This window comes from Herpailurus yagouaroundi, unplaced genomic scaffold (assembly GCF_014898765.1).
Source record: "Herpailurus yagouaroundi ecotype Mexico unplaced genomic scaffold, PumYag 163, whole genome shotgun sequence".
Lineage (NCBI taxonomy): Eukaryota > Metazoa > Chordata > Mammalia > Carnivora > Felidae > Herpailurus > Herpailurus yagouaroundi.
Genome location: NW_024412404.1, coordinates 30947740 through 30972386, shown reverse-complemented (window position 1 = coordinate 30972386; position 24647 = coordinate 30947740). Strand labels below are relative to the sequence as shown.

Sequence of the window (24647 nt, the reverse complement as noted above, 5' to 3'; positions counted from 1 at the left end):
CTCGTGGACGAAATGAGTTTTTCCCAGAATAGACTCGTATAAGCATTTTCTTTCTTTCTCTCTTTCTTTTTCTTTCTTCCTCTTTCTTTCTTCCTTCCTTTCTTTTTTTCTTTCTTTCTCATTCTGAGAGTATAAAGCACCTACCGCTGCGAGGCGCTGTGCTTTGACAGTCTAAATTCCATGCATAGGCAAGGTCTTTGCCCAAAATGTTCAGAGCCAGTACAGCCTCCTCTGCCTCTTTTAAAGTGATCCTCTTCTTCCGAGTGTGGTGCTGTAATATTCATGTCAAGCATTTATTACTGAGGCCGTCTCTCCCTGGTGTACTTGATTTTAAAGAAAAATATAACTGCTAAGGTTAATTGAGCGTTTACCTTGTGCTGGTGTTAAGCATATAAAATGGATCGTCTTACCGATCCCGAGAACAACCTTTTGAGGTAAATAACATTATCATCCCCATTTTATAGATTCTGAGGAAGCTGACTTCATATAGGTAAGTAATTTGCCAAAAAGCATATGGTTATTAATGGGGGAGCTGGGATTTAAACGCAGCTGAATGAGGGGCGCCTGGGTGGCTCAGTCGGTTGAAACTTCGACTTCAGCTCAGGTCATGATCTCACTGCTCCTGAGCTCAAGCCTGGCGTGGGGCTCTGTGCTGACCGCTCAGATCCCGGAGCCTGCTTCAGATTCTGTGTGTGTGTGTCTCTCTCTGACCCTCCCCTGCTCACAGTCTCTCTTTCTCCCTCTCAAAAATAAATAAACATTTTTTAAAAATGTTTAAGAAAATCATATTTATATTTTTTAGTAAACAGATGCAAAAGAATATACAAAATACACTAACTTGTGTAAGAAAGGAAAAATGAAACTCTACATACATATATACCACACACACACATTTTTTTCTTGTTTTTTAAGAGATAAACTCAAAACCTAAATAAGAAAATTAGCTGAAAGTGGTCACCTATGGGGGGTGGGAATGTTATGCAAGGATTAGTGATGGCAGTTTGATTTCTCTGAATAACCTTTTGTTTTTTTAAATATAGTTTTGCCCTTTCAAAACATTAAGTCTAAAACAGTGGAAATAAAAGCAAGCCCTAAAACTTAATACAAAAAAGACCTGAACATACCTGTGTATCAAAATGCCAGCACAACCATACAGAGTTCATTCAATTACTTGAGTACAGTACTCCATGAACTGGGGTTAGGAGTTCTGGAATACAGCATAAGAGCAAAAAGTACAAAGAAATCAGTAACTTCACTTAGTAAGTTTGATGTTGAAAAGGGTATTAGTATAGTAGTTTTGAAACTACTATGCATGCATTATTGGAAAAAGCAAACGAGTGAATATACTCATGTTGTTTGGAACCAAGTTTCTCACTGTGGGAGAAGGGAGATAACAAATATGGAATGATAGAAGCTAAGGAAGAATCCCAGAGTGTTGGATTTGAATCGGCATTAGTAGAATAAAGTTGTGATTTCCTTTTTTTTTTTTTTTTTTTTAAATCTCAATTGGTCCATTGACAGGGCTTAGAGGCATAGAAACTCTGACACCCCAGTAACAATGAGCACACTAGCACCAAGCCGCCCAAGTGGTTTCTAAATACCATTCTCCTCCCTAAAACGAATCAGTGCTCCTTGGAGAGAAGGCTGATTCTCATCTGGAGCAAGGAATTACAAAGCAAACCTGGAACACTCTTGTCAGAAAGCAAAGAAATCCTTAGAGATTCACAGAGTCATTTCAAAGGATACTGGACCTAGCTTAAAGGAGCCTCTGTTGACCATACTTGGAACAATTTGAGCATCAAAAAGAATAATGATGGTGAGAGATTGAAACAGATTTCATTTTTTTAACATTCTTTCCATGAGAGACAGAAGGAGAGATGGAATAAAAATGAAAAGTTCTTTACACAAGAATGTCAATTAATGAATACAAATGAAGCAGTAAATGGGAAATCTCCATTTTGCAACTCCCAATGTAAAAATTGATAGGAGTAAGCCTTATGAATACATGCTAAAACAATGGATAAAAGATGCTAAAATCATTGGCTGAAAGGTTGTTGGGGAACAGGACATTAACACTATCTCAAAGAATGTCCTAGAGAGTAATTCATAATTAGAAGGGAAAGGGGAATTTTACAATGTAGAGGTTTATTTATTGGACATACCTTAACCAAATGAGGAAACTTTAGCATCACCAATGATGGAGTGATCTATCACCTAATGATACCTGTGCCAGAAATGTTTAAGTCTAATTATGAGGAAACAAAACAAAATGAAAAGAATATAGAACACTTTACAAGACAGCAGGCCTAGGTTCTTCAAAAAGCGTCAGGGAAAAAAATGTCAGTGTCAGGGAAAAAGAAAAAAACAAGGTAAAGGAGTGCTTTAGTCAGGAGACAAAACTTACAAATGAAATTCATAAATCTTGATTGGTTCACAGATTTTTTTGTTATCTTTATTTAATTTATTTTTTTAATTTGTATCCAAGTTAGTTAGCATATAGTGAAACAATGATTTCAGGAGTAGATTCTTTAATGCCCCTTACCCATTTAGCCCGTCCCCCCCTCCCACAACCCCTCCAGTAACCCTCTGTTTGTTTTCCATATTTAAGAGTCTCTTCTGTTTTGTCCCCCTCCCTGTTTTCATATGATTTTTGCTTCCCTTCCCTTATGTTCATCTGTTTTGTCTCTTAAAGTCCTCATGTGAGTGAAGTCATATGATTTTTGTCTTTCTCTGACCAGTTTCGCTTAACATAATACCCTCCAGTTCCATCCTTGTAGTTGCAAATGGCAAGATTTCATTCTTTTTGATTGCTGAGTAATACTCCATTGTGTGTGTGTGTGTGTGTGTGTGTGTGTGTGTGTGTGTGTGTGTATATATACCACATCTTCTTTATCCATTCATCCATTGATAGACGTTTGGGCTCTTTCCATACTTTAGCTATTGTTGATAGCACTGATATAAACATGGGGGTGCATGTGTCCCTTCGAAACAGCACACCTGTATCCCTTGGATAAATACCTAGTAGTGCAATTGCTGGGTCATAGGGTAGTTCTATTTTTATTTTTTGTGGAACCTCCATACTGTTTTCCAGAGTGACTGCACCAGTTTACATTCCCACCAGCAGTGCGAAAGAGATCCTCTTTCTCTGAATCTTCGCCAACATCTGTTGTTGCCTGAGTTGTTAATGTTAGCCCTTCTGACAGGTCACAGATTTTTTTTTTAAAGAAGTAACTACATGGGAATGCAAGCCGGTGCATCCACTCTGGAAAACAGTATGGAGGTTCCTCAAAAAACTAAAAATAGAACTACCCTACGACCCAGCAATTACACTACTAGGCATTTATTCAAGGGATATATAGGTGTGCTGTTTCGAAGGGACACATGCACTCCCATGTTTATAGCAGTGCTATCAACAATAGCCAAAGTATGGAAAGAGCCCAAATGTCCATCGATGGATGAATGGATAAAGAAGATGTGGTATATATACGCAATGGAGTATTACTCGGCAATCAAAAAGAATGAAATCTTGCCATTTGCAGCTATGTGGATGGAACTGGAGGGTATTATGCTAGGTGAAATTAGAGAAAGACAAAAATCATATGACTTCACTCATATGAGGACTTTAAGAGACAAAACAGATGAACATAAGGGAAACAAAAATAATATGAAAATAGGGAGGGGGACAAAACAGAAGAGATTCATAAATATGGAGAACAAACTGAGGGTTACTGGAGGGGTTGTGGGAGCAGGGATGGGCTAAGTGGGTAAGGGGCATTAAGGAATCTACTCCTGAAATCATTGTTTCACTATATGCTAATTTGGATGTAAATTTTAAAAAATAAAATTTAAAAAAAAGAGAGGAAGAAGTAACTACAAAGAAACATTTTGTGGCTAATGGAGAAATTTAAATATGGACTATATATTAGATGATACTGAATCAGTAAGAGATTTTTTTGCATGTGATAATGCATGACTTTGTAGAAGACTGAAGAAGATACCTGCTTTGGTGTTCAGCAACTTACCTTCAAAAGATTTGGCAAAAAATGAAACAAAACCAAAATGGAACGTGAGAGGGAATGAAAGAATAGAGAGAATGGGGAAAATAGGACAAAAAAAAGCAAATGTGGTAAAAAGTTAGTAATTGGTGGATCGAGGTGCAAGGTATCATCATGTACATTGTGCCATGATTTCTATTTTTAAAAATAACTCTGAGACTTTCTAAAAGAAAAAGGAAAAAATTTCTAATTCTTTACCAGGCCTTGCAAGTATCACCGTCCAGCCAACCTCACTCTCTTCTTCTCTTTGTGCAGTAAGGCAATCTGCTCTGGGCACCTTAAACACACCAGGTTCTCTCTAGTATATATGAACCTTTGCATAGCTTGATCTCTGTATCCAATTTCTGTCCTCCCCATCATTGTGTGGCTCAGGGCTCTTCCTCTAGATTTCTCTGTAATGGTGTGTTCTTAGAGAAGACTTCCTGTCCACCTTATCTCAGTGGGCCCTTTTTTTAATTTGCATATTTGTCTGGGTTTTGTTGTTCCCCCGCTTCTTCAAATATAAGCTCTATGAGTACAAAGAACTGTTTCTACTGGTCTCAGATATATCCTCAATGACAATGTAAATCCATGGTGATCAAATAAATATTTGTTGAACAGTGAATGAAGGCTGATGTGGCTGAGTTGAAGGCCCTGGGGAGGGATAGCCAGAAGCAAGTTTGGTGGGAACAGGCCAAGGCTGGATCCTACAAGACGCAGTCAACAAAGTACTGATTTGGGTCCTTATTCTAAAAGCGATGAGAAGCAAGTAGACCGTTCTCGGCATGAGCACAATCCAATCCGATTTGCCTCTGTGTTTTGAAAAGGTTAATCTCCTGGAGCGGCAAACAGAGACAGCTAAAGAAGAGTCACTGACCCAGTTGGGAGACTATTGCAGCTATCCCAGCAAGAGATGATAACGTGGACTTGGGACGTGGCAGAGCTGATACAGAAAACTGGAAGATTTCAGAGGTATTTTTTCCTGTATTTGCCATCTCGGCACCAGCCACTGCGTTTTCCCGTAAAAACAGAGCCAATTTAACTGGGAAATGCTTCAGATTTAGTCCCAAGTCCAAATAATTCCATCTGTCCCCTTGAAGTGATCATTAGCATAAGAGGGAATCGTTAAGTTACATCAAGCTGATTTCCTTCCCTCGTCACAGCCTCTGCTGGTAAGAGCTACCAATCATAGCTAACTTTCCATGTGCCAGATAGTATTCTGAGCACTTTTATACTCAATCTTAACAATAACTGGGTGAGGTATTTTGTTGTTGTTACTATCCCCATTTTACAGGAGAGAAAACTGGGGCATGGAGCTATTAAAGAATAGTAAAGTTGTCATAGAAGTTAACTTAAAGGTGTTAAGTTTAATTCAGGTACTATTTGTAAAGTACTCATAAAAGCGCCTGGCGTGTGTGAAATAGTCACTTTTTAAATATACATCAACAGTAAACAGTGGGGTTGGAATTGGAATCTGGGTAGTCTGGCAGTTAACCACTGTATTCTACTGCCTCTCAAAGCTTAGATCAACACCCCTGTAATTCTATTAAAAGAAGACTGAGTGCCTAGCTTCTGTGCAAAGCCACCTCCAATAATAGGACTAACATAGTTTTTCAGTCCAGAAACTGAGTATGTATTGATTACAGAGGTTTGAATGACAGGTTTAACCAAAATTTGTCAAGCACATGCTATGCAGCAAATGTTGCTACCCTCAAGGAGCCTTCAGTCTAAAGCAAGGCCTTATCAGTCTGAGATTTCAAGAAAGATTTAATCTTTAATTTCTTAAGTCACCCAATGTGTGAATGCATTAATTTCTCTCCTGTGCATCTAGTGTGGTACTACTTTTGTACCATCTGATAAAATAGTCACACAAATAACTTTTTATGCCCTGTGGTTTATGTGGGGAACCTCGTGCACAATTTCAAAACAATATGACAAACAATATGATAGAAGTGTACAAAAAGTATTAAGAGCAGAGCGAATACAGCTTTGGAGTAACAGCTCTGAAGTCAGACAGATTTGAGTTTCAATAGAAGCTCTGTTATTTACAGGAAGTGACCTCAGGAAGACTATTTCACTTCTTCAAGTCTCAAAGTTGTGAGGATTAAAATAGTGTCTGTGAGTTATTTAGTAAAATAGGTCTCATAATGGTAGTTATTTTTATTAAGCCTGCCTCTTCTTAAGTCACTAGAATATGAGCTCATGGGTATATGTCTTGGTCCACTATAGCCCTGACATCTATGACCATGCCTTGCATGAAACAGCCACTCAAATATTTTTTTATTTAATAAATGTCATCTACCGGGGAAGATTTCTTTTTTTTTTTTAACAGATTTTTTTTTTTTTTTTTAAGTTTATTTAGTTCAGACAGAGACAGTGCATACAAGCAGGGGAGGAGGAGAGAGAGGATTCCAAGCAGACTCAGTGCTATCAGCACAGAGCACAGCACGGGGCTTGAACCCATGAATCGTGAGATCATGACCTGAGCCAAAATCAAGGGTAGGATGCTTAACCAACTGAACCACCCAGGTGCCCCAACAGGGGAAGATTTCTTCAAGTGCCATGTAGGCTAAAATGAATGAATGGGATTTGCAGTGAACCGCAGAGGGAAGCCATTTCAGGCAATGAAAACATGAGGCAACGAGAACAAAGACACGAGCACACAAAAGTTTCTAAAAACTGTGAACACGTAGTTCAGTAGGACTGTGAGCATCACTAACATGAATAACAATAGGAGGTGAAAAAACTCGTCTGGGCCTCGATCCTAAAGGGCCCTGTGTGATATGTTAAAGAGACGCAGAATTATATTCTGTGAGCCATAGGAGGTTGTAGAGACATGGAGGGAAAAGTGGAGGAAGAGAAGCAACAGGAAGGGCCAGGTCTATAACATCTCAGTCTTTCTTACGGTGTGGGAGTCCAGAGATGAAGGATCGGGACATAGAAGTTTACTATGTACAGGTGCAGAGGTAACCAGTAGAGAAAGAAAGAATAACCATAAGACTCTTGAGCTAAATGTTTGTCATTGTGGGAAGTGAATAGTTAATATCTATAATTATTACAAGAAGAAATAACATTGGGAGCATACACATCTTTGATATACATCAAAGATGTGTATGGTAATTACCAAAAGAAGTAAAAACAAATTGTAAGAGTGGTTGCCTCTGGGAAGCAGGACTGGAGTCGTGGAGTGAGGGAGGGCATTATAAATTCTTTAAATTTATAATAAACATTTTTTAAGGTAATATGTCAGAGGAAAGATGCATTCCTTTCTTAAGCACTTACTGTGTGTCAAGCTATATGGCCCCATCACCTCCTTAGTGAACGAGGCTCCCCATTTCTGAGCCTGCAGAGACGGTGCAGTTGGCCATCTTTCCAGAACACACTGGACTAGTACTTGTCTGAGAGCTTCTGCACTTTTCCCTCTATCTGTTCTTTCCAAAGGTCTTGGCATGACTAACTCCTTCTCATTATTCAGCGCTCATCTCAAACATACCTTCCCCAGTGAGGCTATCTTGCCCACCCTACCTGAAGCTGCTCCCTTCACCCCACCCCCAACCAGTTACTTTCTACCACAGTGGCCTATTTTACTTTCTTTGTAGCACTTACAATAACTGAAATTACCTTATCTGTTGATGCTATGTCTTCCCCACCACAGTGTAAGCTTACGAGACAGGGATCTCATCCATCTTATTCACCACTATATCCCTAGTACCTCCAACAGTGCCTGGTAAATAGTAGCTGCTCAATAAATACTTGTTCAGTGAATGAATTCTCGCAGGTGTTCTATGCACCTCTAACGTCCTATAATGTCCCTGAAGACAATGATGGTGTAGCTTTTTCTTTTTCTTTTTTTTTTTTTTTCAGTATCCCTAGTACTCAGACACAGGGCCTGGTTCAAAATATGAGCTATTATAAGTTTTCATTAGGTATTCAATAAAAGCTTATTATTTGAATGTATACATGAATTAATGCTGTGTACATTCTTATATGCCATCTCATTAGTCTTAAGACCCTACTATTTGCTAATAAAAATATATACACATTTAACCAGGAATGGGTTTCCCACTGTCTAGACCCTTCCAAGTGCCAAAACTGGGGCTTCTGCTTCTATTTCATCTTCAGTATCCTCTGGTGGTAAAGCAACTCACAGTGTTTTGAAAAGTGTGTCCTATTGGCAAGGGTGAAATCCACAGAGAGCAGCAGTTCAAGTGGGAGCCTAGCAAAATCTTAGGGCACAGGTGGGCATCCTTCACTTGGGTGATCCAAGAAGCCAAGTGCAAAGGCCTGCCGGTGATCACAACAGGACTTAAGGCTCCTCTACACAGAGTGGCATACTCACTCAAATGTTGGGGGTGGTCTGCAACGGCCAGCAACCATCTCTTCACATAAGCTCTCTCTTTTTAACTCTGTCCTTTTTTGGAAGTCAGTCAATTGGATATTAACTGTTTCCTTCTCTTTGTATCCCTAATCTAACAATCTCAGTTGTCTACGAGTTGATGCAGATAGATCTAACTACATGGAAGTGTGTGGCAAGAAAGAAAAGCTCAGCACTAACATTTCAAGACCTTTTGTTTCTGCTTATAACATAGCAAATAAGAAAAACCACAGCATTCTATTGCCAAAATGGAATTACTTAAAACCAAAATGGCACTATTTATAAATCATATCTTGCATTGTTTTGAAAATAGCACAGGGCAATGCTAGTGGACCTCACATACATATTCAACAATAATTATAGGCTTTCTGGTGCATTTATCTGTGCCAAAAAGTTTTATTTTGATGAGCTATTTCAAGATTCTAGTTTCCTCAGAAGGAGAAAGTAGGATCATGCCAATATGATCTTTTTATTATAGAAAATATTGTGCTTTTCAGATTTCAATTACTAGGGAAAATAATGATGGTATTGACTATTTTTGGTTAAGGGAAGCCATTACATTACCATAATTAATTGATAAGTAATGAGACCAATTTCAATAAATTCCTTAAAAAATACAATCTTTGATATATATCAACAAGGCCTTAGTGATATTGGGAAGAAGGAGAGGGAGGGAAGAAGGAAAATGAGAAGGAAGAAGAAAAATGCATACTTACATAATTTTTGTTTTCAGTTATCTAAAGGAATATTTCTGAGCCTTTGGTCACAGAGGTATAGAATATTAGGGACATAAGAGGCCCAATGATCTGGTTCAAATTTTTCATTTTATATGGGGGGAAGAAACAATGTTCTGAAAAATTAAGTGACACACCCAAGCATTCATCATTAGTAAATGGCAGAGCCAGAATATGAATACACAGCACAAATAGCCAATTTTTAAAAATAGATACGCAAGAAAAAATACCAAGTTATAAATAATTAGTATAGTATGATCTCATATTAGCAACTTCAAGACTAGCACACATTTTTTTTAAATACATGAATAAGCTCATCTTTCGCAATCAGAAAATTAGCATTGTTTCCTTTTTATTTCCAGAACTCCTGTTATTCCATTTCTCCCAGAATTTTACCCTAATATAAATTTACCCTAATGAAGGGTTTGTGTTCAAAAGGCTTTTATTAATACCTTATCGTGTCTCTCAAACAAAAATTCTTATACAGATTTTATTTTTTTTATTCCCTCTAAGTTAAAAACACACTTCTGTAGTTAACATGATTATTATCATCATTATTATCATTATTATTCAAGTAGTTAAAACAATATAAATACATTAAATTTTTTTGGTAGTTACTAAACAACTAAGTAGAATTTTTCAGAAATATACCTCTTGTAAGGATTAATGGGATTTATTTTTCCATTAGTTCATGTGCCCATGGAAGAATATTATATCTAAAATGGAAAAGAGTACCACTTCATTGCTGTTTTTCATTTTTATATATGTAAGCATATAATTGCCTTGTACACAAAAATAATGTAGGAGTAGAAAGACTTTATGACAACATCACCAAATTGTTTAAACTTCTTTCAAATTACATGCCAAATACAAGAGTGACTCATTATCTGAGATTATTTTTAAAGACTTATCACCTAACAGTTCAATTAGGTCCTATTTTAATTTTGTTGAAAGCTGTAAATTAGCTTTCTCTCTCTTTCTCAAAACTAAATAAACATCAAAAATTTTTTAATTATGTAAACCTTAAAAAAAGAGTTTTATTATACAGACGTTAGAGTCTCAAACTTTTTTATTTTTAATGTTTATTTTTTAGAGAGACAGAGCGTGAGTGGGGAAGGGGCAGACAGAGAGGGAGACACAGAATCCAAAGCAGGCTCCAGGCTCTGAGCTGTCAGTACAGAGCCTGATGCGGAGCTCAAACTCACAAACCGGGAGATCATGACCTGAGTTGAAGTCAGACACTTAACCAAGTGAGCCCCTAGAGTCTCAAACTCTTAAACTACACCAAAAAGGCTTTATCAAAAATGAACAAGTGACTATTAATTGCATCTTTTACTCTTTTACTCGGCACCACTCATTTAAACCAATATACTCAGTAAAAATGGAAATATTTCAATGTCTGTGCAAATGCAAAATTTTTTATAAAATTTCTTTCATCATATGTTTGAAATATATTTATGTCAAAATCTTTAAGGTTTCATTTACTGAGTGTATGGAAAAATGTCATATAACATAATTGACAAAGCCAGTCCTCACTGTCAGACTTATCAGTTTGTACGAACATTGTAAGATTTATTTTGTCAGAAAAAGTCTGATTTTATTTTTCAATTTAAATAACTGTCTTAACGTCTGTTTTAAGGAATAGTATCAAAAACACTGAGAAGTAAGTTATAGAATCTGTGTTGTATATTTCCAAAAGCAATCAGTATTAAAATGATACAGGTCTAATATAATTAATTTTACATTAGTTAATTGAAACAAAGTAGTACATTTTTTATTCATCTGCAGTTTTGGCAAGGTAGTATCCGGCTAAAACTAGAAGTTACCGATGAAGCAAGAGTAGGGGAATAGGTGTGATATTCTTTAGGAAACGTACAGATGTATAATCTGAACTCTGATATTAAATTTTTTAATATAATACAAAGCATGCTTAAAACTCAGAGATAGTCATTAATTGCATTAGACATCACAACCAAACTTTTTTGTGTTTAATAGAAGATAAAGGTATATGCTAATTAGGGTAATTAAAGCTAGCTGCTGTAAAACAACAGCTCCAACTGGTTTATTCCTCATTCATTTCATACATAGCCCCGTTGTGAGTAGGGTGACTGTGCTGGGCAACTGCCTTGAAAATACTGGCTTCGTTCCTCTCAGTTGGTAATCTGCAGTGTTGACCTCTGCGGACCTATCTGAAGGCAAAGAGACCGCTTGAATAAGGGTGCCAGAAGGATTTAGAACTAGGCCTGCAAGTCGTGTACATTCCTGCTGCTCATATTCCTTTGGAAGGAACCCAGTCTAACTGCAGGGGAGAATGAGAAATGCGGTTTTCCTACACACTGAGATTCCTACACACTCAGGAAGAGGAAACCCAGTTGATGAGCAGATAGCCAATGTCTGTCACATAGCTAATAACTAATTGGTCCAGCAGCTGGCAAATTCAGGTGTTGTTATGGGGAGATGGTAAAAAATAATTCAGAGGATGAAATAAAATAGGAATTGAGTATAATCAGAATAAGTATCTCATGATCCGGTTTGATAAAATAGGTTTCACTACTTTATTGGCTGATACATAACTAATCTGAGAGAAACCTTGTAAAAATTTTATCTGTGAGTGCTACCCAATGTCTCTTTTAAAAATTGGTATTTCTGGGGCGCCTGGGTGGCGCAGTCGGTTAAGCGTCCGACTTCAGCCAGGTCACGATCTCGCGGTCCGGGAGTTCAAGCCCCGCGTCAGGCTCTGGGCTGATGGCTCAGAGCCTGGAGCCTGTTTCCGATTCTGTGTCTCCCTCTCTCTCTGCCCCTCCCCCGTTCACACTCTGTCTCTCTCTGTCCCAAAAATAAATAAAAACGTTGAAAAAAAAAAAAATTGGTATTTCTAAAAAACATTTGTTACACTAAGAAATAATCAGCATTGCTACCACTACTGTTCAGGCTATTTGGTGATGCTTTTCTTTCCAGCTAATGACAAGTGCTAAGGTGGGCTTTTTTTTAAGCTCTTTGATTTGCTGTCATAGAACTCTCTCCCAAGAGCATTCTTTGATAGAGTCCAAAAAGAGCCAGAGACACAGTCATTTCCCTGTCCATTCTAATTTAATTCAGAATATCCCAACACTACTGGCCAAAATACTCTGGTTCCAAAGCAACGCTTAACTCTTAATAGAAATCCGTAGAAGAAAGACAAGCATCAGGTAGGTTTCTATGTGTTTTGATTAATTGTTCAAGGAGGCTTCCCCAAAACCAGTCATTTGAATTGTTCTTTTGTTGGGCAACCAGGAGATGTTTACTCCTAGGAACAATGCACCATAAAGTAGGAGATTAAACTACAGTGAAGGGAGAAGTGAGAATGCAGAATGTTTGGTCAAGAAAAAGGAAAGAGTATGTTGAAGTAAGAAAAATAGGTAGGGCGTTATAGTCAAATAGATGGGTGGATTCCAAGCTCTGTCAGTTTGAAGTTTGTGACAGGCAAGGTCAACACACCTTTCTGAATCTGATGCTTCTTAAATGCCAGCTTCTCTCTGTGCCAGCCTGGCAGACAAAAACACCCACTAAATAGTAGTTATTATTACAATCTAACAGGAGAGACCGGTGTTGGAAAATAATAGGAGAGTGACGTAACCCCACCTAACGAATATGATCTCTTCCACTCCTAAGGGAGAGAATCCTCATTGGATTTTATACACTCTCGTATTTATCTAGTAGGTTGTATAAACTCTTCTGGGATGACAGGACCTGTGCTTTAACTCATTCCATAAACCCCTCCGCCCTAAGAACCATGCTTGTACCTAACGGGAAAAGAGAGAAGGACTTGGGACCAAATCAAAAGTCTTCAGCCTTCTATAATACAGGCAACCCCCCCCCTTTTTCAAAAGTTCATGTTTTGCACTTCACTTTTACAAAAGATCTATATTAGCACTGTTTTCACTAACCAAAAGAAATCCAGAAGTGGCCGAGTAGCTCAGTCAGGTAAGTGACCAACCCTTGATTTTGGCTCAGGTCATGATCTCGGGGTTCAGGAGTTCGAGCCCTCAGTCTGACTCTGTGCCCCTTCCCTCTCCCCCATGTCCTCGTGCTCTCTCTCACTCTCTCTCAAAATAAATAAATAAACTTAAAAAGAAAAGAAAAGAAATCCAAAGAGGATTTTTGCTGTCATGAGAAAAAGCGAAAATAGTATTCAGCTGTTTCGCAGTTAAGCCCTTACAGAAGCAGTACGAGCCCCGGCAACTAGAGTGGCGCCACCAAGCGCCTTCTTCAGGAACTACACTCAGCATCTCATCGGCCGTAGCTTTGAACTGTTTGGGAGCATCTGTGCTTCATCTAGATTTATTCTGTACATTTGACAGCTATATCCCAAGGTATCAGAAAAGCCTAAGAGAGGTTATTTCTGGGGTCTGGGCACACTCAAAAAATTTTCCATATAAATTAATGGTAATTGTTTCTATGCTTTATGCCATTTGGCTTTCAAAAGATTTCATAGGGAACGCTACTTTCAGATAGCAGGGAAACCTGTATTAGTTCGTATTAAATGTTTGATGAGGATATAAACAAATATGGGAATGATGGGAATGAGTAAGAAAAGCTGGCTATCCAAAAAGAACTTATAAAATAACACGTGACATAGGGCCCAACCCACAGAAGTCCTTCAAAATTCTCATGAATTCTGAGTTGAAAGAAATATATTAGTAGAGTGCCTAAAATATGTTTTAATTCTGAACTTGATTAACAATAATTCTGAGTCACAGTTGGGATATATAATTTGTAGAACAGTTAAAAAACAAACCAAAAACCTTTCAAATGAGTGGATATTTAAGGGAAATTTGTGGGAGTGTTTGGGATGTAATCGGAAATGAGTGGTTTTCTTTCATCTTTCCTGATTGCTCATTGTGGGGCAATAAGTAACTAGGCACATAAGTACCAAACAGATAATTTGGTACAAAAAGAAACATCTATATTCAATGACTATAAATTTAGCATTTGTAACCATTTCTTGCCAAGACATCCTCAAATTATTCAGCATGGGGCTCAGTTATTGACTGTGCCAGTCAAACAGCCAAGAGTATCAAGTTCCTTTGCTAAAAATATTTCAACCCAAATCATCCTGGCAGACAATAATACCAGAACAAAAGTCCTTTGTCCAACAAAGTGACCAGATTTTAGAAGACTGAATAGAGGCAGAAAAGACAAAGCGTGGTTGCATTGCCTTGGGCAAGTTACTAATCGAGCCTCAGTCTTTTCATCATTAAAACGATATTTTTAATACAAGTTCATAATCTGCACTCTGCAATTCCTAAGTAGGGTTAAAAAAAAAAAAAAAAAAGGCAAAAACTCTCTGGAACCCGCAAGTATTTTTGTCAGCTTGGCACCGGGACTGTTTGGCAGCAGAGGTGGCCATGGACAGACTTGAAGCCTCAGTTATATCTCAGCACTCATATTTATCACACACACACCCTCTGCTGTTTGCTGACACTCTGTGACTTAGGGATTCATTTTACTGTGAATGTTCCCCAAAGCATTAAAGATACGGGTTAACAGTGAGAAGAAGAAAAGGAAGCCATCAGGCTTTATCAGTAGCTCCGAAAATGGAAGATCGATGATGGTGTGTCTGTGAGACATGTTACTGAAGACTGTGCTGCGGAAACCACCACCTCCGACTTATAGAAACAGAAAGGCGAGTTGTTGAAATTGTGTCATGACAGTCAACACCAGGAACTAGTGAAAAATAGAAACACACGGCCCAGGGCCAAAAATGAAGATCTTGCATGTGTGTTGATTGAATGCATCCAACAACAAAGAAGTAAAGCCACGCCACTGGCTGGCTTGTTGGTTGTGAAACAAGCTAGAATGTGCCATGGAGAACTAAACCTTGAAAGTGAGGATGAATATTCAGAAGGCTGGCTGCAGAAATTTAAAAAGTGTCGCGGTATCAAGCATCCTAAAATATGTGAAAAAGCTCCTACTGATTATGAAACCCTTGAAAATTGCATTGGTGGGTTTGCTAAGGTGACATCTGATGAAAACCTTAGCCCTGAACAAATGCACAATGCTGATGAAACAGCTCTGTACTGGCACTATGTTTCTAGAAAAACCTGAACAATGGCTCACAAAAGGGCACCAGCAGATTTCAAAGATGCCAAGCAAAAGTTGACTGTTGGGTGTGCTAATGCTGTAGGCACACACAAGACAAAATTGGCAGGGACTGGAAAAAGCCTGTATCCAAAATGTTTACAGGCTGTGTGCAGTCTACCTGTGCATTATTATGCAAACAGGAAAGCATGGGTGACAAGAGAAATCTTTTCTGATTGGTTCAGTAAGTACAAGCTCCCAGCAAGCAAGCTGGACTGCAAGACAATTGCAAAATTTTATTGTTCTTAGACAACCATTCTGCACTTCCCCTTCCTGAAATTCTTGTGAAAAGTAATGTTTTTGGCATTTACTATCCTCCCCCCCCCCAACATGACATCCAAAATACAGCCTTGTGACCAAGGAACCCTATGCCCTAGGAAGAGCTATCACTTTTTTTTCCTCCAGCACATTCGCTTCAGTTAACAAATGCCCGAAAATTCAATACTTAAAAAAAAAAATTTAGTCTTAAAGATGCCATCGACGCGTTGCTAATGCTTGGAATGATGTTGATAAGTCAACATTAACTAATGCTTGGCACAGGCTTTGGGCTCCAATGGTGTTTGAAAATGACCTGGCCAGTGAAGATTTTCAAGGATTCAGAGATTATGATGAGAAGATGTTATCAAAACTCATTACTTATGCCAAAAGTTTATCAGCCAGAAGTGTAAATAAGTTGGAAGAAGCCGACATGGAAGAAATGCTGTACATTGAAAATGATGTATCTGTTGTGTGTTCTTTCAGTGATGGGAAATTGCTGAGATGGTGTTAAGTACAGGTCAGTGTGAAGACCGTAGTAATAACGATGATGACGTGAGTGTGGGCGAAAAAAGTCTGAAAATGTGTGATCGATTAATTGCTAGCCTTGAACAATGTGCATTTATCAGTGAGCAAGAGATCATGGCCGTTTATTCAATTAGAAACTGCTTAGACGGAAACCTATGTTAAGGAGACCAGTGAGAGTGGGGAAAGTCTTTAGAAAGGCCCTATGTGGTTAATGCCTCTTCATCACTTGAGAATCCCATTCCTGGCTCCTCATCAAATGTCCAGCTCCAACCTGGTTTCATAGGTAAGGATACCACCAGTGTAACCTCTTCTCCAAGATTCTCAAACAACTAGAAGTGATAAATATTTATTGTATGTGTTATTGGTTAGTTTTCATAAATATAAATTTAAAATATTATTTAAAAATATTTTTAAAATTTTTTAGTGTTTATTTTTGAGAGAGAGCGAGAGCGAGAGAGAGAGAGAATGAGCAGGGGAGGGGCAGAGAGAGAGGAAGAAGCAGGCTCCAGGTTCTGAGCTGTCAGCACGGAGCCCGATGCGGGGCTCGAACCCACGAACCGTGAGATCACGACCTGAGCTGAAGTTGGACGCTTAACCAACTGAGCCACCCAGGCACCCCTAAAAAATATTTATCATAAGCAACAAAAGAAATAAGAAGCTTACGTACTTATGGCCTATATTTATCCCGCCATTCCATTTACCAATAAATTTATTTACCAACAAGTTTCATTTGCCAATGGATTTATTTATCTAAATAAATTGTAACATTATTTATGGTCTTTATTCCATTTAGTGTGAATTTTCATACATCTCTCTGCAGAATAATGAGTTTTGTAACCATTTGGAATGTTACAAAATTAGTAGTATATGTACCATATTCCCAATTTCTTTATAAGTTCCAAAAAGTTTCATTTCCAAAATACATCTGGGGGCGCCTGGGTGGCGCAGTCGGTTAAGCGTCCGACTTCAGCCAGGTCACGATCTCGCGGTCCGTGAGTTCGAGCCCCGCTTCGGACTCTGGGCTGATGGCCCAGAGCCTGGAGCCTGTTTCCGATTCTGTGTCTCCCTCTCTCTCTGCCCCTCCCCCGTTCATGCTCTGTCTCTCTCTGTCCCAAAAATAAATAAACGTTGAAAAAAAAATTTGGAGAAAAAAAAAAATACATCTGGTCCCCAGGGTTCTGGATAAGAGATTGTGGACCTGTACTATTTACCTTCAAGTTTGTTGTGAAGACCCAATAAGATAATTAATGTAAAATGCCTGGCACAGAATAAATGCTCATTAAATATAATTGCTATCATTACTATTCCATTCCCCTACTCTTAAAAGGAAAATGTAGGACAAGGTCTTTTTGAAGTTAATAAATTGACCTTGCACAGTAATAATAAGCATTCTTCAGATTTTATCAGCTTAAGAGATCCTTTGGCAATATGCTGCTGATAGGTACTAGAGTATCTCTTAAATCTTCATCCAAAAGATTGAAGCATTCCCAAATTGGAGGATAGAAAATGTTATGCTACAACAAGTTACACTGGTTTTATAAAATACATACACCTCTAATTAGCCTTTACATTATTCGACAAAGAGACATAATTGGTTATCTGTCTGCTAACCATTTCCTCAGTTCCCTCTGCCATTAGCACCCCATAAACGATATTTTAATCTTCCTTGTGAGTAAGGATTTATTCCTAATCCACTGTGTATATCCTCAGCTGCTATCATAAAACCTTGAAGATAGCTGAGTGAATAAAATTGGCATTTTGTTTTATAAATAAAACTATTATTAGCCTGAAGAATGTCAGTTGACCCCCTATAGGTTGGTCTCCTTTTGGTTTCTTTGTAGTGTCTATAAGATTTATTGCTTTTCTTTCATTATAAAAGGCATATGACAACTATGCAGGATATATGGAAAATATTACTTATAAAGAAGAAAATAAACTCGCCTTTCTTACAACCTGTGATAATCACTCTTAACATTTGTTTACTCTCTGCTATCTATTGTCCTAAACTGTAAACCCTATGAGGGTGGAAACCATGTGCATTCATTCCTGCTCTGCTCAGCATCCCACAGTAGCAGGCATATGACAGATACAAAGAAAATACTCACATACTCAAGGATCAAACTAAATTCACAGGGGACTTTTGACCGTGTTATTTCTAATTAACACTGTATTGGGAGCATTTTCCCATATCTGTCCTATTTGATCTAACCAAATCTGATTTCCTATACTGCACTCAGCTTATCCTCTTGATATCTAGAACTTGCTACTTCCAGGCCCTGGGTAACATTATCCTGCAGCCTCTCTGCCACACCAGCCTTCCTTTCCCTGTTGTCTTCACTGCTTCCCCATCAGAACTGGCCCTCTTTTCCCATTGGCTCATGACCCAACTCTCTACTGGCTGCTCTTATAAGGAATAGTTGATCCTCACCATCGTGTGAACCCATATATACCCTGACTGACCATTGGTTCCCATTCTCCACGGAGCGCTGCTTTGGGATTGGGGTGAGCGAAATCGGGGAAGGCATGCAATGCAAGGGACAGAGAGTCTCAGTGAGGAGGCAAACAGTAGCAGCTCCATCTCGTAGGGATGGGAACGGTGGGCTCTCTGTTGTATTATCCACTCTCCTGTGATCAGTCCCTGAAACAGGTGTGAACTGAGAAATGCCTGGAGTCACTGTTCTGCGCTGGAAATCTCAGCCAGGCACATGATTAAAGGTCTGCCCCACTGATATATGTCACCAGAAGACACCTTACTTTGTACTGGGAACCAGACCCTAGGAACTAGATGCATGTAATTGAATTTATGGACCCTATTCCTATGTTATTTCAGGATTTTTCTGTAACTTTTACAAAATTCTAATGAAAGATAATATTCTTCTTCCTCTCCCAAATAATACGCCTTACATTGACTGTTAATTTCCTTATCTAGCGATAATTTTTTTAAACGTTTATTTATTTTTGAGAGAGAGACAGAGCATGAGTGGGGGAGGGCCAGAGAGAGAGAGAGATACAGAATCCAAAGCAGGCTCCAGGCTCTGAGCTGTCAGCACAGAGCCTGACACAGGGCTCGAACCCACGAGCCCTGAGATCATGACCTAAGCCGAAATCGGATGCTTAACCAACTGAGCCACCCCGGCACCCCTATATAAGGATAATTTTTTAAATTAGTTTTCTATCCTTAGTTTTCTAAAATGTTACCATCAAATGTCTAGGTGTGATCTGAGGTTTTTTGTTTTTCTGTTCATTCTAAGTGGCATTCATGGACCCTTTCATTGGGAGTTTCCTGTCTTTCATTGACAATGAGATATTTTATTCTTTTTTTTTTTTTTTCTTTACTATTTTCTCTGCTCCATTCCCTTTAGTCTGTCCTTCTGGAACTCCTCTTTGATTTTCTTCAAATGTTTGATGATTCTTCGTTGTGTCATGTTTGCATTTTCAATTACCTATTAGCCTGCCCATATGTCTGAGCGCCTTTTTTTGCTTCTTATGGTTCTAGGGGAGAGGTAGGACATACTACCTGACTGAGTAGATCATTAGCAACTTCTGTAGGCATTGGAACTCCCATTTTCTTTTGGGGGTACAGTGCCCCTTGGGTACTTCCCTGCTGGTAAGGCCCAAGTAGTCCTTTTCATTGGAATTGTCTTTGCTATTTGCTGCATAGCACAGCTGGAAGAAGGAACCTGACTGTACCTACTTCCGTAATGTTAACCCAAATCATACTAAATGTTGGATGGGGACTGCCTCCTGTTCCCCATATCCACTTTCCCCAAGCTGAAGCCTCTCTCACAGTTTACAGGTGCCGTCTTCACTAATACTGGACAATGGTTCCCTCCCTCCATGTCATCCCAGTTCTACTTTCTGTCTTTCACCAGTTCCTGCAGAATTTTTAGTCCATTGAGAGTAATTAAGTCATCTTGTAAGTCAGCATGATCTTCAAATATCTGTATATATATTTATACATGCACTTTAGATTCGTTTTAGGGTTAAGCCCGGAGAGGAAGTCTAGATGAACATGTGTTTGTTTTTACCACCATTTGGATCCAACCCCATTGTAGTTTTCAAATGTGTTTAACAGACATACTACATTTCAAACAAAATCATATCTAGAGGATCAATATATTAAACAGGTAAAAGCAAAACTGATGTAGTTGAGGAAGAGAAGGTGACCCTGAATATGAACTTATTGGTCTCCCTTTTGCTCTCCACTGCAGCTCCTGACCCCCTCCACCGAATCTCACAACTCCGCAGAACAATTTAAAAACCACTGACATGATTTATAGTCCAGGAGTGTCTGACCCATAATAGGTTCTTAGTAAATGGTAGCTATCGTAACTATTAAAAACATTGCCTCTTGACCTTCCCTAGCCCAAGGCCTTCCATAAGTTCTGGTACCAACTTCTGCCATTTGTACAAGCAATCTCATCTTGGAAACAAGTAAAAATATATAGATATATTTCAGAGAATCAGGCAACTGAGGACCTAATAAATACACTTAAGCATTCTCTGGGCGTCACCTGTTAACCTCGCTTAATCCCCTCAACCTGTGAGACAAGTGTTTTGATCTCCAGGACATGATGAAGAAATAGAGGCTCAGACACATATAACAGGAATATGCACAATACCAAATGTGTAAGAAATACCCATTTATTTTATTTTTTTAATTTAATTAAAACTAGCATGATTCCACTACAATGGTAGGAAATGACATCCAAACCATTCAGGGGGCTTTCCTCGCAAGATTCTGGATCTTGCCCAGCGTGCTGAAGCATGGAGAAGGCCTGTCCTGTCATCCCTCTGCAATTTGCACAAGAATCTATCTGCTAGATGCCTACTTTCTGTACCAGAAAAATTTCCGCTGGATTGGGACACACCGCAGCTCTGTGCGATGTAGGATGTCAAAGATCTTTGAGAGGTTGGAGTCCCAGTCCCTAGGGTTCAGAATCTCCAGCCGCACAGCCATCCTCTCTGAGCACTGGCTGCCTCCCTGAGCATCCCTTTTTTTTAGTGACAGGGAGGTGTTTGTCTCTTCCTTCCTGTTACCCTCAAAGAGTCCCCCTTTCTCCTCTCCTCCTAGGGACACCTAGCAGAATCTAGCAGAGTTTAAACTTTTCTAAAATAAAAGCTGCTCCCTGGAAATGGATGCCTTCCTTGTGCAAAAAAACTCTGAGGCAAGAAAATACCAAGACCCTTCTTGGCAAGGGAGTGGTGAGGATATGGAGAATATGAGAAATTGATTCTCAGTAAATTTTCCTGCCACAAAAACGAGGTCACTGAATGATCCAAAGCCCACAGTAGTAAGAGGCAGAGCTAGGATCCACAGCATTCTTGCAGTTATGCAGACCACCTGAAGAGAACCCCTGGGCGCCCCAGTTGCTGCGGGGCAGGTGCCCCTGGGCAGGAGAGAGCAGCAGCTGCAGATCCCAAATGAGAGTGGCCCCCTGGCTTCTCTGATGGAGATCACCAGTGGATGAGATCCTGGGACTTGAGTCTTCACAGAGATGAGCTTGCAGTCCAAACCCGGACCTCTCTCACCCACAGAGGGACGATCCGTCATGTTATACTGATAAACACAGCGTGTCCCAAGGATAGAATCCAAGTTATTCTAATCTCGGCATTTCCATATGGTTTATGCTTATGTAAAGCGGTGCTTGCCAGAAACACAGTGACAACACTGTCAAAGAGCATTTAAATGGAACAAACCCAAGCACCTTCTCGAATTTGTAATACATACATTATGTAAGGGAGAAGTAAAACAAAATGACTTTTTACACATGGATGTGCTTTCAGGGGATTTTTGAATTATATTCCTTTGAACAATAATTTCATATTTCTAGATGCAACACTTGTTTTAATCCTGTCCCAACCAAGAATTTTATTTTGTTCTAAATTAATTTACTTGCGGGGCGCCCGGTTGGCACAGTCAGTTGAGCATCTGACTTTGGCTCAGGTCGTGATCTCACCACTTGTGGGTTCGAGCCCCATGTCAGGCTTTGTGCCGACCGTGCGGATTCTCTGTCTCCCTCCCTCTCTACCTCTCCCCTGCTTGCACTCTCTCTCTTAATAATAAACATTAAAAAATTTTTTAAGTAATACTAATAAATTAATTAATTTACTTGCAACTTTTGTTATTACTCAAATCAGTTTTCTAAAGGCTAAGGAGTTAAGTCACTGAGAACACAGCCACTTAATTTTGGGTCTTTATTTTTCTGTGTGCAGTAGTATTTTTATACTGACCTCGACTGTCAAAAACACACTCAAAATAAAAAAGCAGGAACGGGGGAGGTGGAGTGAGTCCTCTGAACAGCCAAAATAGGGGTTGTAATGTTCAGGTTTACATTAAGGGAGACCCTGGGACCCACAATCTTTGTGTTTACCCCAGTTCACTTTCCCTTACGAAACATTTTAAACATATCACATAAATGGTGGGAAAAAAAATCAAGAAAATTGAAAGTACAAAGAAAAACCCTCCTGCAGATATACCACCCAAAGAATACCACTGTTCATATTTTCATCTCTTTCTTTTGGGATATTGTATACCTGTGTTTCACATTTCCACCATCATTACCGTTGCCCATTTCTTTTGTAGTAATGGTCAACTATTGAATTCTCTTTTTTCTTTTTTGCTTATTGTTATAAAATAAGCATTTCCCTATTTAAAAAAAGTAGAAATTCAGAGGTAACTGTGTGGCTCAATCGGTTGAGTGTCCAACTTCGGCCCAGGTCATGATCTCCTGGTTTGTGAGTTCAAGCCCTTCATCAGGCTCTCTGCTATCAGCACAAAGCCCGGTTGGGATTCTGTGCACCTCCCCCTTCTCCTTGCCCCTACCCCGCTCACATGGGCTCTCTCAAAAAGAAATAAAAACATTTTAAAAATTAATTAATTTTTTAAAAAGTCACTTAATTAGTTCCCTAGAGAGACTATCTTCCAGAAAATCCATTCGTCTAGATTCCATATCTTGCCTCAAACTGAAACAGTGGCATATGTGGCTAAGTGCCAGGGGTTTGAGGATGTCATAAGATAAATATCTTCTTATAGGAATTTTCCACAAAATTGAAAGAGAAGATTCACTCTAAAATAAACCCAGCCCAGACATAGGAAGTAGAACCAGAAATACATATGAATTTTTAAGATAAAACAGGAAAAGGATTTCAAAAATGAAATGTAGTTCAAGAGAAAATGATTTCGTTGACATTTTTATGAATTGTAGATGCAACCCGCATTGGTAGCACTTGTGGTGGTCTTTTGTGGTACTTAAGTTTACATCTTCCAGATGTAGACATAAGAAAACAGTGTCTTGGGGTGCCTGGGTGGCTCAGTTAGTTAAGCATCTGACTCTTGATTTCGACTCAGCTCATGATCTCACGGTTGTGAGATCAAGCCCCATGTTGGCTCTGAGCTGCACATAGAGTCTGCTTGAGATTCTCTCCCTCCCTGTCTCTCTCTGCCCCTCCCCCACTAGTGCTCTCTCTCAAAAAAAAAAAAAGGCGGGGCGCCTGGGTGGCGCAGTCGGTTGAGCGTCCGACTTCAACCAGGTCACGATCTCACGGTCCGTGAGTTCGAGCCCCGCGTCGGGCTCTGGGCTGATGGCTCAGAGCCTGGAGCCTGTTTCCGATTCTGTGTCTCCCTCTCTCTGCCCCTCCCCCGTTCATGCTCTGTCTCTCTCTGTCCGAAAAATAAATAAATGTTGAAAAAAAAAAAAAAAAAGGCAGTGTCTGTATGAATATATAAGAATATATAAGAATATGTAAGCAAACCTTGCTTTGCTTTTAGCGAAGAATTTCTAGGACATGTATCTGCTTCCACACTCCATTTTAAGTATGCGTATCATGTGCTTGTATTTTGTATAATACAAAAAGAAAACAGTCCTTTATCACTGAGCATGTTGGCATTATTTTCCTTCTTTTTCTTTTTCTTTGCAATATTTGAAATGAGTTTTATTCCTTTTTTATCTTTTCTTTCTTTATTGGAAACATATTTTATGTTTAAAAATGGATTTTTTTGAGGAGCTACTATAACCTGCTTTTTTCCAAAATTAAAGATTGTATTGTGATGGAAAAAGTGCGTGACATAAAATTTGCCATCTCAACTCTTTTTAAGCATACAGTTCAGTAGTGGTAAGTATATTTGCGTTGTTATGAAACAAATCTCCAGAACAGTTTTATCTTACAAACCTGAAACTTTATACCCATTGAGCAACGCTTCCTTCCCCCTGTCCCACCCCCTGGTAACCACCATTCTACTTTGTTTTCCTATAAATTTGACTATTTAGATACCTCATATAAATAGAATTCTACGATGTTTGTCTTTTTGTGACCGGTTTATTTCATTTAGCATAATGTTCTTAAGGTCCATCCATGTTACAGCTTGTAATGGGTTCTCCTTCCTTTTTAAGGCTGAGTAATATTCATATATATGTATATAATATACATATGTGTACATATATATATACACACACACTATATACACACACACACACAATTTTTTTTATTCACTCATCTATTGGTGGACATTTGGGTTACTTCTACCTCTTGGTTAATGTGAATAGTGCTGCTCAGAACACAGGTATGCCAATATCTCTTTGAGATCCTACTTTCAGTTCC

At 38.9% G+C, this 24647-nt stretch overlaps 1 protein-coding gene and 1 long non-coding RNA gene across 3 annotated transcripts in view; one reads left to right on the top strand and one right to left on the bottom strand.

Moving 5' to 3' along the window:
• Positions 1 to 24647, top strand: part of PANK1 (pantothenate kinase 1) — a 103852-nt gene that overhangs the window by 419 nt on the left and 78786 nt on the right. For both annotated transcript variants that reach the window (XM_040485833.1, XM_040485834.1), the window contains exon 2: positions 4862 to 5006. The gene's annotated coding sequence lies outside the window, so the exon portion shown is untranslated. The remainder of the gene's footprint in view (positions 1 to 4861; positions 5007 to 24647) is intronic.
• Positions 866 to 24647, bottom strand: LOC121036978 (uncharacterized). The gene is made up of 3 exons (XR_005793553.1): positions 24505 to 24647; positions 18307 to 18309; positions 866 to 899 (listed from the first exon to the last, which is right to left on the bottom strand). It is a non-coding gene; the product is annotated as an uncharacterized LOC121036978 (long non-coding RNA).